This window comes from Mustela nivalis (assembly GCF_964662115.1).
Source record: "Mustela nivalis genome assembly, chromosome: 3".
Classification (NCBI taxonomy): Eukaryota; Metazoa; Chordata; class Mammalia; order Carnivora; family Mustelidae; genus Mustela; species Mustela nivalis.
Genome location: NC_139022.1, coordinates 96,094,723 through 96,119,084, shown reverse-complemented (window position 1 = coordinate 96,119,084; position 24,362 = coordinate 96,094,723). Strand labels below are relative to the sequence as shown.

General features: G+C 41.2%; 1 protein-coding gene and 1 long non-coding RNA gene across 5 annotated transcripts in view; both read right to left on the bottom strand.

The window, feature by feature from the left end:
• Nucleotides 1-6,500, bottom strand: part of IL6ST (interleukin 6 cytokine family signal transducer) — a 60,539-nt gene extending 54,039 nt beyond the window's left edge. Inside the window, exons 1-2 of one of the 4 annotated variants that reach the window (XM_082725990.1) lie at nucleotides 6,254-6,493; nucleotides 4,398-4,490 (exon numbers count right to left, since the gene is read on the bottom strand). The gene's annotated coding sequence lies outside the window, so the exon portion shown is untranslated. Of the gene's footprint in view, nucleotides 1-4,397; nucleotides 4,491-6,253 lie in introns of all 4 variants that reach the window. The other 3 variants (XM_082725989.1, XM_082725991.1, XM_082725992.1) reach the window with 3 other exon arrangements.
• A 794-nt stretch (nucleotides 6,501-7,294) lies between these two features.
• On the bottom strand, nucleotides 7,295-22,332 carry LOC309862292. Its single transcript, XR_014310405.1, has 3 exons — nucleotides 22,212-22,332; nucleotides 15,541-15,623; nucleotides 7,295-7,875 (listed from the first exon to the last, which is right to left on the bottom strand). It is a non-coding gene; the product is annotated as an uncharacterized lncRNA (long non-coding RNA).
• Nucleotides 22,333-24,362: the final 2,030 nt, after the last annotated feature.

Here is a 24,362-nt window from a genome sequence, read left to right as displayed (position 1 = left end):
AATGCTAAAAAATATTTTGATGACTATTTACATTCTCACTGCAGCTTAAGGAATATAACTCATACAGTTGAAGCCAAATAAACAGGTCTTGCTCTTAAGTTTAAAGTTTAGAGAGGCAGAACATGCACAGAATGCTACAGAAGCACAGAGAACAGCCCAATTCACAAAGGACCCAGGAAGGCCCAGAAATGAAACGCGAATAAAGGCCTTTCTAAACAGAGAACATAGCATACACATGAGCTATATGTCACCTTTGATTCTAAATGTCAAATGAAGATTATCAATGGCAAAATTCCAGCACAGGCCAGTGTACAAACCAGAGCTGCCATATCTGAAACACAGCTCTGATGAGTTTACTTTCTGTTAGGGAATGGAGGTAAGGGAATACAAACAAAGAACATCCAAACAAAAACAGACTGTGGAGACAACCAATATGAAATGCACTCTTCAGAAGTAATGATGAAACAAATCTACTTCCGAGCAAAGAATGAAACTGAGTAAACGAAAAATGAAAACTTGGGAGGCAGAACATCCAAATTTTGAATAGAGCCAACAGATTTATTGTGCTGAAAGAAAGAAAGCTCCTGCTCTGGGGTATGTATACAAGCAGCTTTAAAATAATAACCTATACTACAGCCACATTGCAAAACACACAGCTATCTTAGTTAGTCATGATTAGCTAACTAATTTCTCATTAAATCTCATTAAGATATACTAGACAAGACACAGAATCAGAGAGACTCTAGACATTGTAACATATCGTGTTTCTGAACATGGTTGACCAGGTCTGTTTTTGAATTTCTCTTTTCTCCTGTTTTCTATATAATGGTGTCATGTGGATGAATTCTTTCAACTATCTTACTTTATGTCTCCTTCACTGAATTCTCTCCTAGGGTTTACCTCCTGGCTATGGAAGTACCCAAGTATTTGGAATCTACTGCTTTTTAAAAATACCAACATATGAAGATACAGAGCTTCAACTATTACTATTTCTAACAAAATAATTTCAAGAATTCTGGCTGGGGGACGCCTGGATGGCTCAGTGGGTTAAATCCTCTGCCTTTGGCTCAGGTCCTGGGATTGAGCCCCGCATCAGGCTCTCCACACAGCAGGGAGCCTGCTTTCTCCTCTCTCTCTCAGCCTGCGCCTCTGCCTACCTGTGATCTGTCTGTCAAACAAATAAAATCTTTAACAAACAAAAAATTCTGGCTGGGATCATTGATTCCAGTTATGTATCCTTGTCTTGGATATTCTGCCTCTGACTCAAATAGAAAGGTCTAAAAACAATACACAAATAACATACATGCTATACACATACAGACACAAATGCACTCACTTGGAAGAAAAAAATTATCTTTTTCCCCACCTAAGATTACCTTTTTGAACAACCTAAATCAATGGGGTCCACCACTGCCTCTTAGCTATCTATTATTCTAGCTTATCTAATCATCTTTCATGATGTCTTTCCTACTTGTCTCTTTTCTACCTTCTACCATGAAGATCATCATTTCCGCACATAGGATCACCTTACTTTTTAATGGCCTTCCTGCTTCCAGTCTCTTTCCATCCTCCGAATAAGTCTGAGGTTACAGGTGGATCAACCTACCTAACTTGTCACTCTTATCTTCAAAAGCTTTTAAAGGGTCAATAATAATGCCAAATATTTAGCTATTTTAGAACTTAAAAAATTGGCTTCATGTGCCTGTCTAACCTATCTTCTCCAGTACTTAAAATCTATTCTATGTCCAATGGAAAAAAGCCTCTGTAACAAACGATTTTGGGAAGATTGGATATCTACATGCCGAAGCATGTACCATTCCTTACACCACACACAAAAACAGACTCAAAATGGATGGAAGACATCAATATGACAGGAATCTATCAAAATCCTTGAGGAGAGCACCAGCAGCAACTCTAGAAACATTGCCAAAGGCAAGGGAAGCAAGGGCAATACTGGGACTTCATCAAGATAAAAAGCTTTTTGCAACTCAAACAGTCAACAAAACCAAAAGACAACCGAAGAATGGGAAAAGGTATTTGCAAATGATGTATCAGACAAAGGGCTAGTAACCAAAATCTATAAAGAACTTATCAAACCTAACACCCAAAGAACAAATAATCCAATCAAGAAATGAGCAGAAGACAGGAACAGACATTTCTGGGAAGACAGCCAAATGGCCAAGAGACACATGAAGAAATGCTAATCATCACTGGCATCAAGGCAATACAAACCAAAACCACCTGGAGATACCACGTTGTACCAGTCAGAATGTCTAAAATTAATCAGTCAGGAAACGACAGGTGCAGGCGAGGATACAGAGAACGGGGACCCCTCCTACATTGTTGGTGGGAATGCAAGCTGGTCCAGACACTCTGGAACACGGTATGGAGGTTCCTCAGAAAGTTGAAAATAGAGCTACCCTACTATCCAGCAATCGCACTACTGGGTATTTACCCTAAAGATACAAATGTAGTGATCCCAAGGGGCACGTGCACCCAAATGTTTGTAAGAGCAATGTCCGCAATAGCCAAACTATGGAAAGAACCTAGATGTCCAACAGATGAATGGTTATTTTATATGTGTGTGTGTGTGTGTGTGTAAAAGTATATATAATGGAATACTATGCAGCCATAAAAAATAAACGTAATCTTGCCATACGCAGATGGAACTAGAGTATTATGCTAAACAAAAGTCAATCACAGAAAAACAATTATCCTATGATCTCTGATATGAGGAATTTGGGGGGGAGAGGGAGAGAAAAATGAGACAAGATGGGACCTGGGAGGGAGACAAACCATAAGAGACTCAGGAAATAAATTGAGGGCTGCTGGGTTGGGGGGAGGGATAGGGTGACTGGGTGATAAAACACTGAGGAGGGTTATGTGTTACAATGACTGCTGTGAATTGTCTTAAGACTGATGATCACAGACCTGTACCCCTGAAACAAGTAATACATTATATGTTAATAAAATAAAAATTTGAAAAAAATAAAAAAATCTATTCTAGAAGGGCCTAGCTGGCTCATCAGATATAGCAAGTGACCTTGACCTTGGGGTTTTGAGTTCAAGCCTCATGTTGGGTGTAGAGAGCACCTCAAACAATCAAACCAATGAACAATCAAGTCTATTCTAAAAAAAACCCTCTACTCAATTATTGTTTCCTCAAGCTACCCCTCCATTGTACATCTAAACAGAATAGCAAACAATCCAGCTTCCCAAATGCAAAGCAAATATTTAAGCTTTTATTTGCCTTGAACTCATCATGCCATTTCACATTTTGGTCTACTTTTTTTTTTTTAAAGATTTTATTTATTTGTCAGAGAGAGCGAGCAAGCAAGAGCGAGCACAGGCAGACAGAGTGGAAGGCAGAGTCAGACGGAGAGGCAGGCTCCCTGCGGAGCAAGGAGCCCGATATGGGACTCGATCCCAGGACGCTGGGATCATGACCTGAGCCGAAGGCAGCTGCTTAACCAACTGAGCCACCCAGGCGTCCCTGGTCTACTTTTTATCATTCCCTGCACCTGTAGACTAAACTCACTCCTACAGACTAAGCTCAGGCCACAATAAACTACTGGACTTTCTGTAACATGTTTTGTTATTTCAGAGTCTGTGCTTCTACATACACTATCCCGACTCTGCTTTTTAACTGTGTAACTCCAATGAAACATCATCTCTCCTGTGCAATTTCCCAGTTCCCACAAACACATTTGCTCCCAATGCACTTGTGTACAGTTCCGTAACAGGACTGATTAAACTTGTACTGGATTACTTGTTTCTATGTCTTGAGATTTTTCAGATCTACAGATACTTTGAGGCACACAGAGCACAACTGAGAGTGTTTTAAAAGACCTCCTGGAATTGCCGTATTATTTGAGTCACCACCATTCAAGTATACTATATGAAGAAATAAACACATGCATCACAGTTAAGAGCTCAGATTCTGAAGCCAGGCTATTTGTGCCTGAATTCCAGATCGACCCCTTATTAACTGTGTGGCACTGGACAAATTAACCTCTTTTTGTTTTGGCTTCTTTGTAAAAGGAAGATAATAGCATTTGCCTTCTGAGAGAATTAATATGGGCAAAGTGCTCAGAACCATGACTGGCACAAATTAAGTATTACATACCTATTGGCTATTTTAATTAACATACCTTCTACATAGACCTCTATTTGGCTTGAGTTTCCTTCATTTTTCTCTATCCAAATCTCACGAAGGTTTCAAGTTTAACTTCTGCTCAATCCTTTGATTATTCCAACCTTTAAATAATCACTCCCTAATTTAATTACCTATAGCAGTTTCTGTATCATTCTACATTTCTACATTCTACATTTCTGCATCATTCTAAATAAAACTGCCAGTCCAATTTCTGTAAACTCTATAAACGACCTAGGAATACCTTATATGACTTTGTGAATTCCTGTAGCCCGCAGTTAAGTCCTTAGTATTTGTTGTGTAAGAAGAGTAGAAACTTCAATTCTGATCATACAACCTTTGCAATCAAAGAAATGGAGACTGTGAGAACATTCCACACTTCTCCAGGAGCCAGAGTGCAAATGTATAGAACTAGGGAGTCCTGATATGTTAAAATGGAAAACTCTAGCTTCTATAGGGAAAAAACCCTCTCTGAGGATCAGTTATCAAGTCCCCAAGTTCCCAAACTGTACTGGTGGATCCTTTACAAGAATTTCATCAGCATGACAAAATGATCAACTGAGATTACAGGATTTAGAATTACACAGATCTAGGTATCACAGGGACCCAGCCCCTCAGTTTCCTTCTCTATAAAGAATACTGCAACTTTTTACTTCATGGGTATATGTAATAATCAACACTTACCTAACATTAACTGAAGCTCAAATTCCCTTGGAAAAAAATTTTAAATAAACTGAAAACACTGCAACTCATAAATGAAAACGTGAAAGAACACTGCATGTTTTTCATTACATAGGAAAATATATTAACTTAGCTGGCAGTATTTATAATATTCTAAATTACCTATAAGACACAAACATGTATAGCATTGCCAATTAGACTTGAGAAGAGGGAAAAATTCCACTATAAAACTTATCCTTTTTCTCACTTTCTCCATCCTGTAATTTTCTTCTTCCATTTGTGATTAAAAACAAGTGTTCAAAATAACCCCTCAAAAGAAGCAGCTGGAAAACACGATTCAACTTAGTATCAAGTTGGTTCCATAAACGTGTAATTCCATTTATAGCTAAAAAAAAAAAAAAAAAATACTTCCAAGTGAAAACTATCAGTAATCTAAGAAATTAAGATAATGGCGAACAGCTCAGATGATGATCTGAGCCAGAAATTTCAAATTAACAGTTGTTCCAACTTGAAGCTGGCAGTCACACAGTCGAAAGGGTTTGTTTACAGCAGTGACTTAACCAAAGACTCCAATCTTTTAGAAGTCACCCTGGCATTCTAATCACTAATTATTTCCTAGCAGCGTAACTGCTGTAAATGCCAATACTACACAAATTAAACCAAAATGGGTGTTCTTCTGAAGGGAAAAATCCCCAAAAAACCAAAGTGGCAAGTCTTAATTCTAACCTGCGATATTTTTTTCAGCTGGAGTTATGAATAAAATGCTGTTCATCTACTGAAAAACAGAAGAACCTTGCCACTTGGAATAACCTTTAAGCTAGGGGGAGGGGTAAACTTTTAAAGATGGATTTGGTGCTTCTCAAATACAGCGCTACGTGGGATACATGTAAGAGATACATGTAAAGGTATATAGAAGAGATAAAGATAGAAAAAAACGCGTTTAGTTTAAAATATTTTAATTAAAACGAACTTTCAACCATGTTGAAACATTGTAACTTCACGATTAAAAGATGGCTTTGGTAAAGAGATACTGATTTACAGGTAGAAAAATATGAAGAGGCTAGTGCAAATTAAGGGGAGATAGAAAAGGGCAAAAAGTGGGGATTTGGGGGCGTGGGCCAAAGAAGGGTGTGTGGGTGCGTGTGAGCGCGCTTAAGTAAGGTCTGCGCTTATGATTGAGGAATATAGGTGACAAACTTGTAGAAATCAAATTCAGAGGTGTGTGAACACGGAAAGGAAGGAGGAATGTGGGGGATTTCCCGGCTGGACTAACAAGTTTGGGACGTGCACATTACTGGGGTGCCCCTCTTCCGGGAGGGGTGGCCCCCTCGAGTGCCTGCTCTCCAGGCCCCAATACCCCCGACCCGGCCCTCACCCTCCCTCTACGCGGCCCTTCACTCGGCCACGGGATCTCCTCACCTCAGGCCGCGGCGCCTCGCTCATTCGCGTCTGTAGAGCGACGACTCCCTCCGTCCCAGGCCGGAACGGGTCTGTCCGCCGCCCAGTCGCGGCCCCAGGCTCAGCTGCGCCCGGGCGTTCCCGGCGCGGAACCGCGGGCCACTCCAGACCTCGCTTCGGCTCCGGCTCGCTCCCGGCTCCCTCCCGCAGACGCGGCACGCGGCCCTCCTCCCTTGGCGGGGCGTTGTGCCCCGGCCCCGCCCCGCAGCGCCCTCGCCGCGCCCCGCCCCCGAGTTTAGGGACTGTATGCTGATTGGCTCCAGGGAGACCTGGCGCGCTAGGATATTGGCCAGGCGGTAACCCGACGGCGAAGGGGCGGGACTCCAGTCTGCTGCAATTCCCGTAACGCTGCTCCTGGCGTCCGGGATTCCGGCGGCTGCGCCCGCGTCGTTTTTCCTAGACCGGATCGAAGGGTTCCCCCCACCTCTCCTCCGCGGGCGGAAGGAGCGGAATGTTCCATTTTTCCGTGGAATAACGGGGTCGTGAACTGGGGCCCGGGTACTTTGTACGCCTGCCGCTCTCCCTTCTCGCTGCGGTCCCGCGGCCTTGGTTCGCGGCCTTCCCCGAGGGACTCAGAGCCGCGAGGGACCGCCGGGCTCCCTCGGGGACAGGGGAGGCGTGGGAGTTTCTCCGGGGAAGTGAAGGACTCGATGGTCGTGACTTCACACGAGATGCCTGCAGATTGTGGTGGCGGCGGCCTCAGTCCAAGGCATGCATAAATGAACCTTGCCAGGATATATATATATATATATAACTTATATATATATAAGTTACTAAATGAGTTTGTTTGCGATTGATCAGTGAACCCTAGAGGTGGTGTGACACGCCAAGAAACTAGTTCTTTGCGGTTTGTACCTCCCAATCTGTGATAAAAATACCTAGCAAAAACTAATTTCATTACATACATACCCTGCCTGAGAATGGACTTTCAGGCTCGCTGTGTTTTTTTGTTTTTTTGTTTTTCCCCAAAGCAAGATGACAAACTTGTAAGGAGTGGGGGGGTCGGGGGTGGGGTGTGTGTGTGTGTGTGTGTGTGTGTCAGTGTCAACCCGAGGCCAGGGCCTCCTGTGGAAGAATGGCACGCTGTAGGAGGGCAATAATGGCTTAATGGACTTGAACAAATTATACCCATAAATTAAACAATTACAAAATTACAAAGTTTTTCATTATATTCAGGATTCAGAAAGAGGAAAACACAACAAATTATGATCTCTTAGTGGTTGATGAAGTACTTTTGAAAAGAAACGGAAAAGCGGGTCTAGTGATAAAGGAGTCCTAAGCAAACCTGGGGATGTGCTGTAAGACGGACAAAGCTACACTGTATTCAGCTTTTGGTGCACCCTGTCATGCTACGCTAACCTACAGTGTGACTGTACTGTATTCTAGGTCGGCCATTTACAGGGATGTTTAAAACAAACGTATAAAATTTAAATTGTTTATTTAGATCTAGCAAACATTTATTTAGAGGAATGTATAGTGGTTAAGTGTACTTAACTTTCTGGTTGCAAATTCCCTGAGTTTGCATCCTGGTGCTGCCACTTCCTATGTCTGTGATGGCAGGCAGGTCATCTCGGTTTCTTTATCTGCAAAATGAGAATAATGGTTCAACCTAATGGGAATGCTGCAAAGGTTAAATGAGTTAAAATACATGAGACTCTCAGTATATAGTAGGTGCTCAATAAATATCAGCTGTTCGTGGATGACTTATGTCAGTGTTTCCCAAACCTTTTGCATCAAAGCATATAATGAAAATGATGATATTTCACCAGTACAGGGAATAAAGATGGAGGGAATTAATATCTCACAGCACACTAGTCTGTCTTGTGCGCTGGTCAAGAGAGCAAACAACTGAGTCATTCCTTCTGTGGGTATCTATGTATTGGCCTAACCCAGCCTAACTTCTAAGAAACTCACGTTTTGTGGGGATGGCTAAAGTCGTGGGCTAAAAGGATGAATTAATATTGGAGAAAGATTTTTCAAAACAGAAAGAGCCCTTCCCCCCATGGCTGGAATTATTAGTTTGCAGGCACCTCTTTAGGGTATTGGCCCTCAAATGACCACTTTTCAGTTAAGGATTTGTCATGAGAAAACTTATCAAGATGCAACAGTAAGTGGGGAAAAGTGACATATCAATCAAGAACTTTCCATGTATGCCTTAGGATCATTTTGGATTTCACATATATCAAAAGCAGAGAGTAGGGAAGTGTACAGTGAGAGAGCAATATGAGGACAGTGAGGTTACTCAGAGCAGGTGAACAGAGCCAGGAAAAAAGTGCTACATAACAAAGGTAATCTGTGCTGAAGACCAATTCTGCCTGCTCACTATTTGCATACAGTTGGCAGTGACCAAGACAGCCATTTACTTCCTTGCCTGTGCCCTACTGTGTTTCTGAAACTCTGTGTCAGCCTTGGAAGGATCTGCATGTCCTGCCCCAGCCTAATGATTTCAGCATCCATGATCATGACTCAGAACCCTGACCTCACGATTTCTCATCTTTCTTTTCCAATCATCTTCATCTCTGTCAGAAGCCCATAGATGTAGTCACTCCTTGAATCCAGTCCTCAAATGAAATTACTCCGCCTGCAACATTTTCAATTGTTAAGATTCTCTACCCACAACTACCTACTCTTGTATCTCTTTTACTCGTTCTCTCCCACTGAGTCTATGGTTTGTCCTCAGTGTGACCTCCAGTCTTTGTTCTGAAAATTTATCAGTTATTTCCTACCTTTGCTTATCTCCCTAAATTGTGGGAACCCTTTTATCAACTTTTTAAACTGCACTGTCACTAGTATTTTCAATTCCCTTGACTTTCAGTCATGTTTACCTTATCAATGCTATTTCCTAACTATTTTCCTTGTCCTTGAACTATCGGCCCCACCCCAAAATCTATTCTAGATGTTCTGTTTCATTATTCCGTGGAAAAACCCAGTAGCATCATTTGTGAGCAATCTTCACTTTTCTCCAACTTAGGAGGCAAGTGTATACCTTTTTCTTCTTTTCCCACTGCCTTATTCTTTTAAAAGCTTTCCACCTCTGCATTCTTGGTCCCACTCTTTACCAATTTCAGTCCCCTAGTTTTATATTTATCATTATTAGCATAAAATACCTTAGAAAATTTTTTCAATTAAATATTTAATCAATGTTGAGTTGGGGACAATGTTTTGTATGTGTTAAAATCTTTATAACCTAATAGCATCTAATTCACCAAGCAGAATGAAAAGTCATTCAAAATAAATTTCAAAATGAAGCAGTTCCAGCCATACTATAATCTACTTACTAAGTTTGGGATGAAATATGAACTTAAATCAAGTTGTAACTAAATTTCCAAGCTCAAAAACACGGCAAACTCACTTCACAGCAACGAAACTAAACAATAATGTGACCCCACTTCAAAAATTTCACACAATCACTGTGCATACAGTAAGAACACAACTTGGAGGTTTTTCACAAACCAAACAAAGCCATATAATGAGCATCTAGATCAAGGAAAAGAACATGACCAACACCTCCCAAAGACCCCTCCTGCTTCCTTCTGGTTATTACAAAGCCACTGGTGACCCATATTCTGATTTCTAACACAACAGTTTTATGGCTATTATTTTAAAATTGAGAATTTAAGCAGAAACTTCTCAATGTTATAAGTATTTTCTTATTTTATTTCATTGTAATGGACAACTATAGTAGAGAAAGAGAGTTAGAAGTGAAATAAATACTACTCTGAATAAAGGTTAAACATAGATGCAAACGGAAGCAGAGGGCTTTTAGCTTCTTGTTACACTAGACCTCTGGGAAACCCTGTCAGATAGCCCTGGGCTTTCAGGGAGCAGGAAAGGCCGGTGCAGAAGTGTGAGCAGCAGTGAGATGCAATAGTTTTCCCAGACACATACACAGGATAAGGAAGTCAGGTACTGGGACTGTAACTTTGCAATAGCCCAGGCTAGCTTCAGAGTGTCATCCTGAAGATTTTCATCATACTTTGCTTTTGTTAACTCTCACACAACTTTTAGAGAAGCAAAGGTTCTTCCTTTGTTGACCCTCATAGGCAAGAATACTTTTCAGTTACAAAATAGATTCCTTGGCTCCAAGTCTGATACTTATATTAAAACCAGATAAACCAGATAAGAAAGTACCAACATGAACTTCTTTTTTTTTTTTTTTTTAAAGACTTTATTTATTTATTTATTTGACAGACAGAAATCACAAGTAGGCAGAGAGGCAGGCAGAGAGAAAGGAAGGGAAGCGGGCTCCCTCCCAAGCGGGGAGAGAGCCCGATGCGGGGCTGGATCTCAGGACCCCAAGATCATGACCTGAGCTGAAGGCAGAGGCTTTACCACTTAGCCACCCAGGTACCCCCCAACATGAACTTCTAAAAAAATATTTTATTTTATGGACTTGTATGGCCAAGAGTTCCCAGGCTTTTGCCTAGAATTTGGATAGAGATTTGGTACTAAATGTGTGTCTGTCTCCTCAAGAGGAGTTGGCAGTACCCACTGAAAAGGCAAAAATTAAATAAATATACTTCTTGAGATAGCTGGAATTTCTTGAAAATTGTCCTTCCTGTTTTTCCTTTAGAATTTTAAGGTTTGATCATTTTCCAGGATCAACAAATAATAAATGGAATTTAGTGTCAGAGTCAAATGAAACTGGGAACAAAGCTAATCTAGCTCATGTTTTAAATTATGAGAATCCTTAGTTTGCTTTAAGTGGGCATGACAGACAGACTCTTAATATAAATTCTATGACCTCTGGCTTCTCAGTATTCTTTGTGTGATTTCTTCTCCATGAGAGAAGGGATGCACAGGACCATGTTATGTAAGATGACAGTGCCCATCTTACTAGTGTCTTCCTTTTGTAGCTTTGACAAATCAAATTGCCATGTGCTGGCCTCTATGTTGTATGAAATTATAATACTTCTCTTGGGAAGAGACTCTTTCTTCGTTGCTGGCTTTGATGACGCAGACTGCCATACTGTGAGCTGTTAGATATGTAGCAAGAAATGAAGGATGGCCTCTGGCCAACAGCTAGTACTAAACTGAAGTCTTCACAACTCAAGGAAGTGAATTTGGCCAACAAAAGCAGATCCTGCCACATCAAACCTCGGATAAGATAACATCCTCAGCCAACAAACTGGAGCCTTTTTAGACCGAAAGCAGAGAACCCAGTCAAGCTGTGCTCAGACTCTTGTTCCACAGAAACTGAAGATAATGTGTGTTGTTTTAAGATGCTAAGTTTGTAGTATCTGTTGTACCACAAAAGAAAACTAACACAGGAGGCAAAAGCTGAAAGCTATTTTATGTGTTCATACTGAATGCTATCTTTATACATTCAAATCCAGCATTTCTTAAGTCAATAAGAAGATCTGGATCTGGAGAAGGGGATTATATCAAATAGGAGCTTGCTCTGGTGTTCCAAGACCCAGGAATTGAGAGAACTGGTCCAATTTATTCAGTTCATTTATTCCATAAATAATTACTGAACATCTACGATGTGCCAGGCACTTAGATATGGATCTGAGTAAGAAACATGTGTTGGTCTTGAGACTCTCAGAGTCTAATGAGAGAAAGAGGTGAATAAGCCAGCAATTACAGCCATGTCCTAGTGCCACAAGAAAGGTGTTAAGAGAACATCTGGAAGTGCTCGCACAAGAATACTTAAGGAACTGGGGATTCTAAGAACTCTTGTACTTCTGTCTACCCCAGTCTCACATCCTCTCACCCTGCGGTGGGTTAAAAAAGGCCAGATATTCTTTGATACTTCTCTGTGGATGGAGTGAAGTCTGTTTCCCTGCCTAGCAGATTTAGCTAAGCTTGAGTATGGCACGGATCAACACAGTACAGAAAAAGGACTCTATGCCAGTTCAGGGGCTGACCTTTAAGAGAAGCTTTCACCTTGATCCCTGGAAGTTCTGAACCACCATGAAGAAGCCCAACTTCCTTGTGAGACCATATGGCAAGGGCTGAGATGACATGGCGAGGGACAGGGGCCCAGCTGCCCGGTTACCAGGCATGAATATAAGGACATCTTGTAACACCCATACCAGATCGACCGCCAGAGGAATACTATTGTGGTGCCAATCAGTGCCACACAGAGCAGAAGGATTGCCCAGCTGAGCCCTGCCCAAACTCCCGACCTCCAAAACTGTAATACGTAATGTTATTTTAAATTATTAAGTTTTGTCAGGGAGGAATAAACAACCAGAATGAAACCCTCAAACCCATCATGCACAATGCTGAAAATCTGATCATCTCTTTCAATGCCTTTCTATCATCTAAGCCACTTTTGTGTGTCATAAAAGTCCTCCATTACCTGCCCTCTACTTACTTCTCCAAACTTATCTTTATCATAACCTCCAACTCCAGGCTGTCATATTACCAATTTGCTAATGGTTCCTGGGCTAGTTTCCAATATACTGTTTCCTGTTCCTATGCCAAGAAAAGACAGCTTTACTCTGTTCCCTTGCCCTATCATTGCCTTCTTTACTTTCATTGCCCAACTTGATTACCATATTTCAATATTCATCTTGGGAATTATCTCCACCCCCCAAAATATATCGGACTTCTTCTCCCTGCTTTGGGCCATGAGAAACTCACAGCAAAAGAATGCAAATGATTCCAGATGATCTCCTCTACTTTCTTTTCTCCAGAGTGAGCTAACTTCTGGGGCAGTAGGAAAGGGCTTCTGTCCTCAGTCTTGACAAGGCCTGACAATCTGTTGAGACGACCAACAATGGCACCCCTCTGGTTTCTGGGTGTCACGGCCACCACAGTAGATTCTGTCTTTGATCCACCTGGATTCATGGTGTGCATAGTCCACGCCACTTTCTACTTTCGTGACTCAGTGTTATAAGACCCCTTGCGCCCTTTGTCAGCTAAATCCTGTGCCCTTCCTGACGGTCCAGGGGCAATTCAGCTCTTCACCTGTGCCTCTCTGGGGCTGCTGGAGATTCAGAGGGGCTGCCTTAAGCTTTCCCTACTCAATAGCACTCTATGTGGCCATTTTTAACTTACTACTGTCAAAACACTGTGTGCTAGGAAACACTTCAAGGCTGTTGCTTCCCAGGATTTCATAGAGTAACAGATCCCCAATATCATCATGAGGCTCCATCATTTTCCCCCACCTGAGAACTAAACTCAAGGTAAAGGACATGGTAGAGGGTCCTTTTTTTCTTCACTCTCTCTACTTCCCTTGCTTACACTCATTTATCTACTTATGCTCTCCCCAACTAGGGAAGTCTTTATCTGGCCTGCAGGGGGATATGGGTGGGAGGCTGGTGTTACCAGAAGGGGCAATGAACACTGGTGAGCAAACACTCTCCCCAAATCCTTCTTGTACCTGGCCAAGCCTTTGGAATTTGAAAGCCAAGAGTTTGATACCTTTATTCCCTACAAATGCTGTGATCATTTTTCTGAAGCAATGGGGAAAAGTTAGTAAATGAAGAGTACAAAGAGAAAAAACATAATCTGGAATGAACTTTACTAAAATAGTTGAATACTAGAAGGAAGTTTTTTAGCTCTCCCAAATCTATGCTCCCTCTTCTCACATCTGCCATTACAGTCATAGGTAAGAAACCCTAAATTAGAATACAGAGTATCTGCTGTCCTTAACGTGATTTTTGCTGTGTAAAGAATGAGAAGAGGGGAGAGATCAACCCAATGAAAACTTGTTTTCAAGTACCCGGGCCAGAGCTTAAAACAAAGCATTTCCCCAAGGGTTCAGTGACTTGGGAACTGAGTCTCAGAGGTCATGTAGAAAATTTCCAGGGACATTCAAGGCAGCCCACACTCTTGATTGTGGTAAATAAAGGGGGAAAAACATTTAAAAGCTGCCTGGCACTGAACTTTGTGTGTCCAGCTCTGGTTCTGCCTGCAGAGCTGTGTGACAGAGGGTCTGCAGACTAAATATAGCATGCATCCTATTTTATTAAATAGTTTTATTAGAATTCAGCCATGCCATTCTCTGCATGTATGAAGGCCAAACAAGAAATGAAAGAATGGACAATTCCTCTCATGTGTCTATGTGTAATGGCAGGAGGTGGGAGAAGGGAAAGCCAGTATATATTTAAACCTCTAGGGTCTTTGGCTCCCAGTGGACTGAATGATCCAACCGTATATACAGAAAATGATTCCAAATCATTTGACTGTGATTTTGATTTTAAGAAGAAGAGAAAGTGATTTTTTTTTCCAGATAGGAATAATTTACGCCATTTGCTCTAACTGATCAGAGACAAACTTTCAGTGCTTAAAGAACTACTCATAATACTGCCCTTCCTTGAGTGCCAGCTGTGTGACAGGAACTCACTATCATAGGCACTTAATATCCCAGTTAATCTTTGCAATAAACCAGTGTGGAAAGTGCTGTCATTCCCATTTTATATATGGGGAAGCAAAAGCTTTGAGAATTTCAACAGCTGCCCTAGGCCACACAGCTAGAAATTCATTTCCAGGGACTGGTACCTTTGTCTTAACTGCTTTCAAAATCATGCTCTTTCACTATGCCACACTGTCACCTCACCACCTGTTTCACAAATACCTTCTAATGACATTTGATATTTTGAACTTGTCAAAAATGTAATGGGATAGAGAGCATTGGAAGAAAAATCTTTTCTATCCATCATACTCGGCCATTGGGGATTACTGTGTGTGAAAATCAGAGTGATAACAAACACTAAGTGTTCACCCCGTGCTAGACGATTTTCTAAGTGTTTTATAGATTAATTAGCAATTCTCACAACAATTCTATGCAACTGAATTGCACAGCTGAAATACAAGCCCCCTTTTAAAGAGGGGATGATCGAGTCCCAGAGTGGGTAAAGCTACTATCCCAAGGTCTCATTGTTGCTACTAAAGACTCTGGGGTTTGAATCCCAAGACTGTGCTCTTAAAACACTATGGGAACAGCTATTTATAAAAACAGAGTGAAAAGTTACTTTTATAATTTAAATTACTGTCAGTATCAAAAAAATAATAAAATAAAACAGTATCAATTTCTGTATTAATTAGAGCTTCTTATACTATAAGTGACAAAATAACCCAATACCACTTCTGAGAACTCCAGAGACTCCAGGCTAGATTTGATCCATGGGCTCAAATGATGCCACCAAAAACCTGGCTTCTCTCCATCTCCTTCCTCAGACTGGACAGTATAGCTGGAGCCTTGGGCTCTACACAGGGGTCACCAGCATTATTACCATACTTTCACTCTACAGTAACAGAATGACTGGTACAGTTTGAAATTCAGCATCACTTACCATTTTAATAAGAGAAGAGTGAAGTCTGCCTTTCCCCCAAATTCTAGCAAACATTTCCTCATGTCTCATTGACTTGAATTCAGCTACATGTCCATGTGCAAACCATGGTGGGGGGAATGAGATAAGATGATTAGTTTTAGTCCATTGGATCCCACCTCTGCAGCTTACCCAAGACACTTGTCTGAGAAAGAGGGGAGGCTGGTTCACTGAAGCAAATACAGGGGATTATTTCCTGGAGGGAGAATGTATCCTGGGCAGGATACAGCAGTAGCCCACAGTGCTATCAGTCCAGAAGTGTTAACATTTTGGTGTGTTCTCTTCAAATCTTATTTTCTAAGAATATTGTTTACTTCTAGATCACTTTTATGTTGTTTTCTTCATTTACCATTATGGCCTAAGCAATTTCCCACATTGTTAAAAGCTCATTTTACTGACTACACTCATAATGCTTTTATTAGCTCAATGAAATCTTCCAACAGATTCCACAGATATAGATTGTGGCAGTAGACATAGCTGGAGGGTGTGATAACTTCACATTAGCCTGGGTCTGGTCTTGGAAAGAGTCAGATACGAGACTGCTCCTCGGTACTCTTGCTTTTCCTACAGCTATGCCTCAAGCCCCTCTTTGCGTGGCTTCTGGGGTTTGGCTTGTGAGGAAGAGGAAGAGGGGACAGAAGGCTCAGACTTGCCAGAAGTATCTGGCCCACTTGGCCCTCTCTCCACATTCTCCAACAGAAAAACTTCAGACACCAACACATGTTCCCTCATGACATAAGAAACTTGCTACCTTGAGTTAAAAGACCAAACAATGGGAAAAATTAATTAGAAGTATGGCAGATCATGGATGGAAAAAGCTGCTCTTGTACAGCTTTGAAAACCCTCAGCAGGCCCTGGAATCATCTCTAAAAATGTACAGTGTTGCTTCTATGCAAAGTGTTTTTCATTTTGATTGGAATTTTCACTTGTAAGGCGGAAATTTCTGTAGCATTTGGCCAAAATATTTTAGATCCTGAATTTGTAGATCTAAACTCATTTGTGCTTCTTCTAAGTAGAACAGTCAGGTTCAACTTGTGGGCCAACAGTCGACATTGTGCCAAACAAAATATTTTCTTCTTTGAGGCAAGTAATGAGTTCCAATATTCTTGAGCCTTTCTTACATAAGGAAATGGATCACATCATTAAAGCTGCCTTAAAGGAAAATCTATGAAAGCATTTATGAAGCTAACATTCCAGAAGAAAAGGAATAACACCAATAGAGAGAATTCTTAATTACTGTTTTGTGCCTTCCAATGACTTCACGTTTTGTGTCAGTCTCTGAGGCTCATCACATTATGTGCAAGAGTGCACGGCACTGATCATGGGATGGGTGGCTACTGGTTCTGGTGGAAGCAACCAGTTAGGCAACTAGAGGCAGTCATGACACCTTGTACACACTGGACAATCAGTAATGATTTGTTGTTTAAGATGATGGGTTGGAGAGGAATCCCGGGATGAGGAGATAGAAGACCACATGGTTCTGCCACTTATTCCTTCTATAACTTTAGGTGGGTTACTTGTCTCATCTAAACTGCCACCTCCTTATCTGTAATATGGGAATACAATTTATTTCAGCAAGTTATTATGAAATCTAAGTAAGATATATATGAAAAGTTGCTTTATGTGGAAAAATAATATAAATGAGAAGATATGTTATTATTGCTATATGATTATTACTATTATTAAATTCAGTCACAGAATGGCCTACATACTGATTAATAAACTATGATAGATAAGCAGGAGTCTGAAGTTTAGGGTCTCAAAATAACAATGAAAACATAAATGTCAGATCTTTACACGCACACACACAAACACAGAGATACAGACATACACACAGCAATTTTTTTAGTAGGTGCCCTTTGTAAAGATGAGGAGATTTTTTTCATCTTTCTAGTTCTTGCCACCTATTGGGCAAGTAGTCAAGGCAGGGCTCTCTTTAGATTTCAGAATCACAGCTTAAAAGAGTAAATTTACTGTAGAGGGTTGGGGTGACTGGGTGATGGACATTAGGGAGGGTATGTGCTATGGGGAGTGCTGTGAATTGTGTAAGACTGGTGAGTCACAGGCCTGTACCCCTGAAACGAATAATACATTATACGTTAGTAAAAAATAAAAAATACAAAAAAAAAGAAAAAAAATTTAATGTATATCCAAACTTCTTTGCAGCTGAGAAAATTAGAACTTGCCGATTAGTTCCAATTAGTCCTTGGTTCGAACAAATAGTCAATGCCAGAAGAGGGATGATAAGAGCTGATCACATCAAGTAAATGTGAGACAGAAATGAATGCCTTGGAACAGCCTAGATCTGATGTTAAATCCTGAAGTGATCTTGTCACATTAAGACGCAGAATCTTCTGTCTGCAAGTGAGTGAGGTTCTTGAGTAACTGGCTAAGCCTGATGCATCAAGCCAGAGAGGGATTATTGTTCAGGCTGAGTGTAACCAATGGATTTTTGTCATTTTTCTGATATCATTCAATTGTATTATCTGTAAGGATATGGTTTAGAAACCACTGCCATGGTATAATTCTTGTTAACTGCTTACACAAACAAGTCATCCTTACCATTTACCAATCAGCCATTATGTGCCAGGTATTCTATCTACTTAAACTGATTAACTTAATCCTCCCACCAATCTGGAAGGTTGGTACTATTCTCCTGTTCTACAGATGAAATCAAAGCTCAGGAGTGCCTAGGTGGCTCAGTTGGTTAAGCATCTGCCTTTGGCTCAGGTCATGATCCCAGGGTCTTGGGACTGAGCCCCACATCCACTTCCCTGCTCAGTAGGGAATCTACTTCTCCCTTGCCCCCTGGCCCTCTCCTCGTTTGGGCTCTTGCTCTCATTTGCTCTCTTTCTCTCTCTCAAGTAAATAAACAGAGTCCTTAAAAAGAAAGAAAGAAAGAAAGAAGGAAATCAAAGCTCAGAAAAGCTAGGGAAGTTACTTAAGGCCACAGAACTGGTAAATTTCAGAAGCAGGATTCTAAGTTAGGTCTGTAATATCCTGAAGTCCAGGCTCTTTATGCCACTTACAGCAGTGGGTATGGATGGCTAAGAGACTAAGACTTGTTCTTCCATGGGTGGCCACATTTTCAGTTCCTAGCCAGTCTGAGAACAAGACTGCTGCACAAGAATCAGCTGTCCCAAACCAGAGTTGCTTGCTTAAGATGATTCACATACCAAGATTCTGTTTCAAACAAGTGCTCTATTAGAATCCTTTCCTGATGCAGTGAATTCACACTGTTTTGACCCTAGATCTCTAAACCTTTCCATCTGATTTTGTCCTCTTGCAATTTTCATAAACACTTCAGGTTCCTTCCTTAAATATGAAGGGAAAGAAAAGAATCATGACAGTCAAATATGGGGACTTGGGTTTGAATTAACATAAGAAATTCATGAATTTATGAATTTATTTAAGAATTATGAATTCTTGGGGCGCCTGGGTGGCTCAGTGAGTTAAAGCCTCTGCCTTCGGCTCAGGTCATGATCCCGGGGTCCTGGGATCGAGCCCCGCATCGGGCTCTCTGCTCAGCAGAGAGCCTGCTTCCTCCTCTCTCTCTGCCTGCCTCTCTGCCTACTTGTGACCTCTGTCTGTCAAATAAATAAATAAATCTTAAAAAAAAAAAAAAAAGAATTATGAATTCTTGGGGCGCCTGGGTGGCTCAGTGGGTTAAAGCCTCTGCCTTCGGCTCAGGTCATGATCTCAGGGTCCTGGGATCGAGCCCCACATCGGGCTCTCTGCTCAGCGGGGAGCCTGCTTCCTCCTCCTCTCTCTCTCTGCCTGCCTCTCTGCCTACTTGTGATCTTTGTCTGTCAAATAAATAAATAAAAATTTTTTTTTTAAAGATTTTATTTATTTATTTGACAGACAGAAATCACAAGTAGGCAGAGAAGCAGGCAGAGAGAGAGAAGGGGAAACAGGCTCCTGCTGAGCAGAGAGCCCTATGTGGGGCCCGATCCCAGGATCCCGAGACCATGACCTGAGCCGAAGGCAGAGACTTAATCCACTGAGCCACCCAGGCGCCCCAATAAATAAAATCTTTAAAAAAAAAAAAAGAATTATGAATTCTTACATAAGAAATAGAGATCTGGGCAAACACTCAAGTGAAATAGGATTTGGTTCCTCCTTCAGGTTAAGGCATGACAGTAAATACTTTCTGCATAACTAAGTAACTGAAAGCAGACCTGTCCACTCTTTTTCTTGGGAACCAGATTCATATTCGAACATTATGCAAAGGATCCTGGAAAGAGAGGTGAGAAGCTTTTCAGTATTTGACAATCTGGCTCAAATAATGTTACCTGCAGAACATACGAATTATGCTTTTCTTTAGAAAACTGACTGTATGTGCAGGGCATATGGGCAGGGGGTGGGCTGATGACTAAATTGGAGTCAGAACATCTCTGAGTCCGGGCTCTGTAACTTCCTGACTGCGCCGCCTTTGGCAAGTCACACAATCACTCTGATTCCTCATGGGTAAAATGGGCCTAAGAAGGGAGATCCCTGGCTACAGCATGAGGACCAGCTGAGGGCCAAATGAGAGAAAAGATGGGAAAGAACTTTCTAAGCTGGGAAGTGCTGGGTAACGCAAGGAGTTAGTAGCAACCCCAGCACTTCCTCTCTTTGCCCTTGACTCTCTGTGCCAGTGCCTCTGGGGAAGGTGGGGTGAAAAGTGTGGTGCTGAGGATACTGGTCAGTTTTAGATTCAGATGCTAAACCACAGCCTCAGCGCTGCAGAAAGGCAGGGCAAAGCCTGCTTTCTCCAACTGCCCTTGAGATTCCAGTTTCCTCTCTTCACCTTTCACCCACTGCCCTGCCTCTGAACAGGGAAGTGTCAGGCCCTCCTCCCCCATGCTCACAGGGAGGAAGGAAGCCAGCACTGAGCCGTGAAGAGCCTGGCTCACTAAGAATTACTATGGACTGAGCACTTTCTGTATACCAGGGGGGAGGCTAAGTGTTTTAGACACACAATCCTGTGTATTTCTCATGTCAGAAAATGTATGATTAGTATCCCCATTTTACAGATGAGGAAATTGAGAGACAGAGATGTCAAATAACTTGCCCAAGATTACATGTAGACAGCAGGCTCTACAAAGAGTCAAATCTAGGTGCTCTGATTCTAAAACCCACCTCCTCACACGGTAAACTATGCTGCCTTCTTAGGAGCCAGAGTAATCTCTGGCTCACATCCGTCCTCACTTGTAGCTTCCTGCCACCAATGCAACTCAGGTGGTGGTATCCAGTTCCTGAAGAGAGCAAATCCCAAGAACAATGCTAAGGATGGTCCAGCAACTCCATTTTCTACTCACTGCATAGACCTGACCTCAAGTCCTCTTCTGTGCGGGTAGCCAAGCATTCACCTGGTAACCTATCTCTTTTCGTTCCTGGGGTTTCTGACTCATGGATGTCATAAAGGTGTCTAACTCTAGCTTTAGCCAAGGTAGGAATCAAGTTGTAATCAAGGCAGGGTTTGATGTGGTGGTCACAATCAAGGAACACCTATGACCTGGGGATGGTAGCTGCTAACAAAGGCAAAAACTGGTGCCAGTCCCTCATCTCCATTGACCAGAGGAATCACCATCTACATTGAGTATTTCCTGAGCATCCTGGAGTGTCACTCCCAATGCCAGGGGCCATGTCCTTGCACATGATAAGGAGCTTTGACAGGAGACAAAGTAGTAAGAGGTAGTATATGATGAAAACAGATCAGTGTTTCAGAAAGCAAGTGAAATTGAATTCTGAAGAAGAGACAAGTTGGGGTAGAGTCTTTATGAGGGAGGCAGTGAACTGGACTTTGAAGGAGGTGGGGGGATCTGACATGAGAAAAGGGGTAGGGAGAGATGGGAGAAAAGAAAGAAAGGATGGCATTGTGGGAGAAGATAATCTGCAAAGGCAGGAGAAGAACCTGCAAAGGCTAGTTCAAGACAAGTGGGAATGAGTGCTGGTGTGGAAGGATGCTTTCCCCTGGTTGAAACAGAAATGGCTTCAACCAGTGAATTCTTCCACATAGCCCAGAGGTTGGATAGACTTCTGGATAGCTTGATCCAGCAGCCAAACAGAGCCAATGTCTTTTCAAGTGTCTCCTCTACAGTTCCCAGATCGTTTGTCTTCAACCCGTAAGGCAATATAATCCCTTGTTCAACAAGACATAGATTGATTTATCTTTTCCAGAAATCTCCAGCTGGCCTTTTTTTATATTTCATTGGCTCAAACTCGCTTTAGACCTTCCTGTTTCTAAACCCTGATGAAGGAAATGAATATTATGACTGGCTTATACCAGTGGATCTCAGACTTTAACATTCCTTGGAATCAATGGGAGGAATCCTAAAAGCCACACAATGCTACCCTGTCTACTTCAGAGTTTCTGATTCCAAAGGTCTGGGGTTACATTTCTAACAAGTTGCCATGTGATGCTAGTGCTGCTGGTCTGGGACTATACTTTGAGGACTACTATCTTAGAGTATCATTTGGGGTAGAATAGAGGTTGGGGTATCACCCTGTAATGTGTCCTATGATATGGTTACCAAATATTCTGGTTTGCCCACACATTTTCTTTTTACCCCTGTTAAACTAGTGTAATTATGTCCCCTTTCACTTTCAAAAGTGCCTTGGTCATTTTCACATATAAATTACATGGTTACCTTACTACTGGAGGCCATGAGATCAAGTTCAAGTCAAAGATTCTTCTTTATAAGTCAGCACAGGCTAATGAACTAGGACTCATCAATAAAATATGTGTACCAATTTGGAGATCTTTGTCCCGCATCCAAGGACCTAAAAGAGAGAGAGAGGAAAAAACCCATCACTATGAACCATGTTTTATGCTGTTGGATCCTGTGTTGGAAGCATTGCTCTTAATTTGTATGGAAACTATTCTCTCCTCATGATAAATACAACTTTTGATATCCTTTTTTGGATATTTTTTTAATGTTTTGCTAAACATTCTTAAGAGTATAACTCATTTTACTAAACAGTAAGGCATCGACAACAACTAACTCATTTGTCTTATGCTCACTGACACAATTTTTAGGAAAACACAAAACATATTTTATATTAAGGTAAAATACCATATTTTATAAACTTTGACCATAATGCAGCTCATAGTAAAACAGAGTTCTGAATTAATACATAGTGTTGATTGCCAAGTATTTTTGGCTCATCCAGAACTGAAAGTTTTTATTGAAAATTTACTACATGTGGCAGTCATACTAAGAGGCCATGTAATTTCTGGAAGAAAAGCAGTGAAAGAATATTCTTATTTTTCTTTCTTAATCTAGTTTCTTTTTCTTGGCTTTTTCTGCCTAAAGGCTACCAATCACTAGGTATGAAATGATTTTACACATTAGACACCTCTAAGCTTATTCATGGAATCCACTAATGATCTCTTTGAGTTTCTTAAGAAACTGATAACTCTCAGTGATTGGGATGCAGTTTAAGAATTTACTTAAATCACTTCCTCCCAACCCCATACAAAATCATAAATCCACACCTAATCCAGATGAGGATCATAGATATATTGTTGCTTTCTGCAAAACCGAGAACTGTGAAACTTTACTTAATCCAATATTGTTTGACTTTTGCTGTTTTAAGCCTTTTACTGAACTTTTCTTATTATGCCAAAATAACCACATATGGTTTCAATCCCTCAAGAGAAGGACAACTTGGGGTAAATCTAGTAGAATAGCAACATTTAAAAGTTTAAATACTAGAATTTTTGAATTGTAGAGCCCCTAGCAGTCTTCTGTTCTAAACGTCCATTCACTACAGGAATCTCCTCCCCAACATCACTGCAAGAATGGGTCTTTGAACTGAATTCTGACTTCCAGTGATAGGAAGGTCATGGCTTCAGAGGGTGGGCAACTGGATTCAAGGTTGAAGAGCTTTAGTTAGAAAGCTTTCTTATGGTGAGTTACGACATGCCTCCCAAAATGTTTACTTTAGAGGGCAACAGACTGTACTGTAGACTGAACTGTGTCTTCCCCAAATGTGTATGTTCAAGCCCTAACCCACAATGTAACTGAATTTGGACAAAGGGATTTTTGGAGGTAATTAAAATTAAATGAGTTTATTTGGGTGGGGTCCTAGTTTAGTAGGGCTGGTGTCTTTATCCTCTGCAAGTGCTGAGAAAAGGCCATGTGAGCACACAGTGAGCAGAGGGCCATCTGCAAGCCAGGGAGGGAACACTGCCCAGAAACTGAATAGGTTGGCACCTTGATGTTGGACTTCTGGCTTCCATAACTGTGATAAATAAATTTCTATTAAGCCATCTAGTCTATGGTATTTTGTTACAGAAGCCTGAGCTGGCCAAGACTACATGTACTTGCCTTTTCTATACCAGAGCTATCAACTATCATGCCCATTCAATTTTTCTTTAAGTGAGAACATTTCCAGTTCACTGTCTAGACTGCCCATTTTGAGATCACTCCAGCTTGTGCCTGTCTCATCAAAATAATGTTGTCTAGAACAGAACATAGAATATTCTGAGTTCATTCTGACCAATGCAGAACACACGGAAACATTTTTTTCTGTGAGCTAGATTCCATATATCCTCATGTACCATACATAACACAATTTTGGTTTTGATTTTTCAGAAACACATTGTATGCCAGTTAAACTTAAGGCCACCTAAAATTTGCATTTTGTTAAGATGAGCTTCTTTCTGGGCCCTTCAGAAGGCTCTTATTATCAAGTATGAGAACATATGGGAAAATGTAGAAGATGAAAGAAAACTGAAATTTCACTATACAAATGTGAGCTCTAAGGACTAGTTGGTTTATATAATATAAAATCAG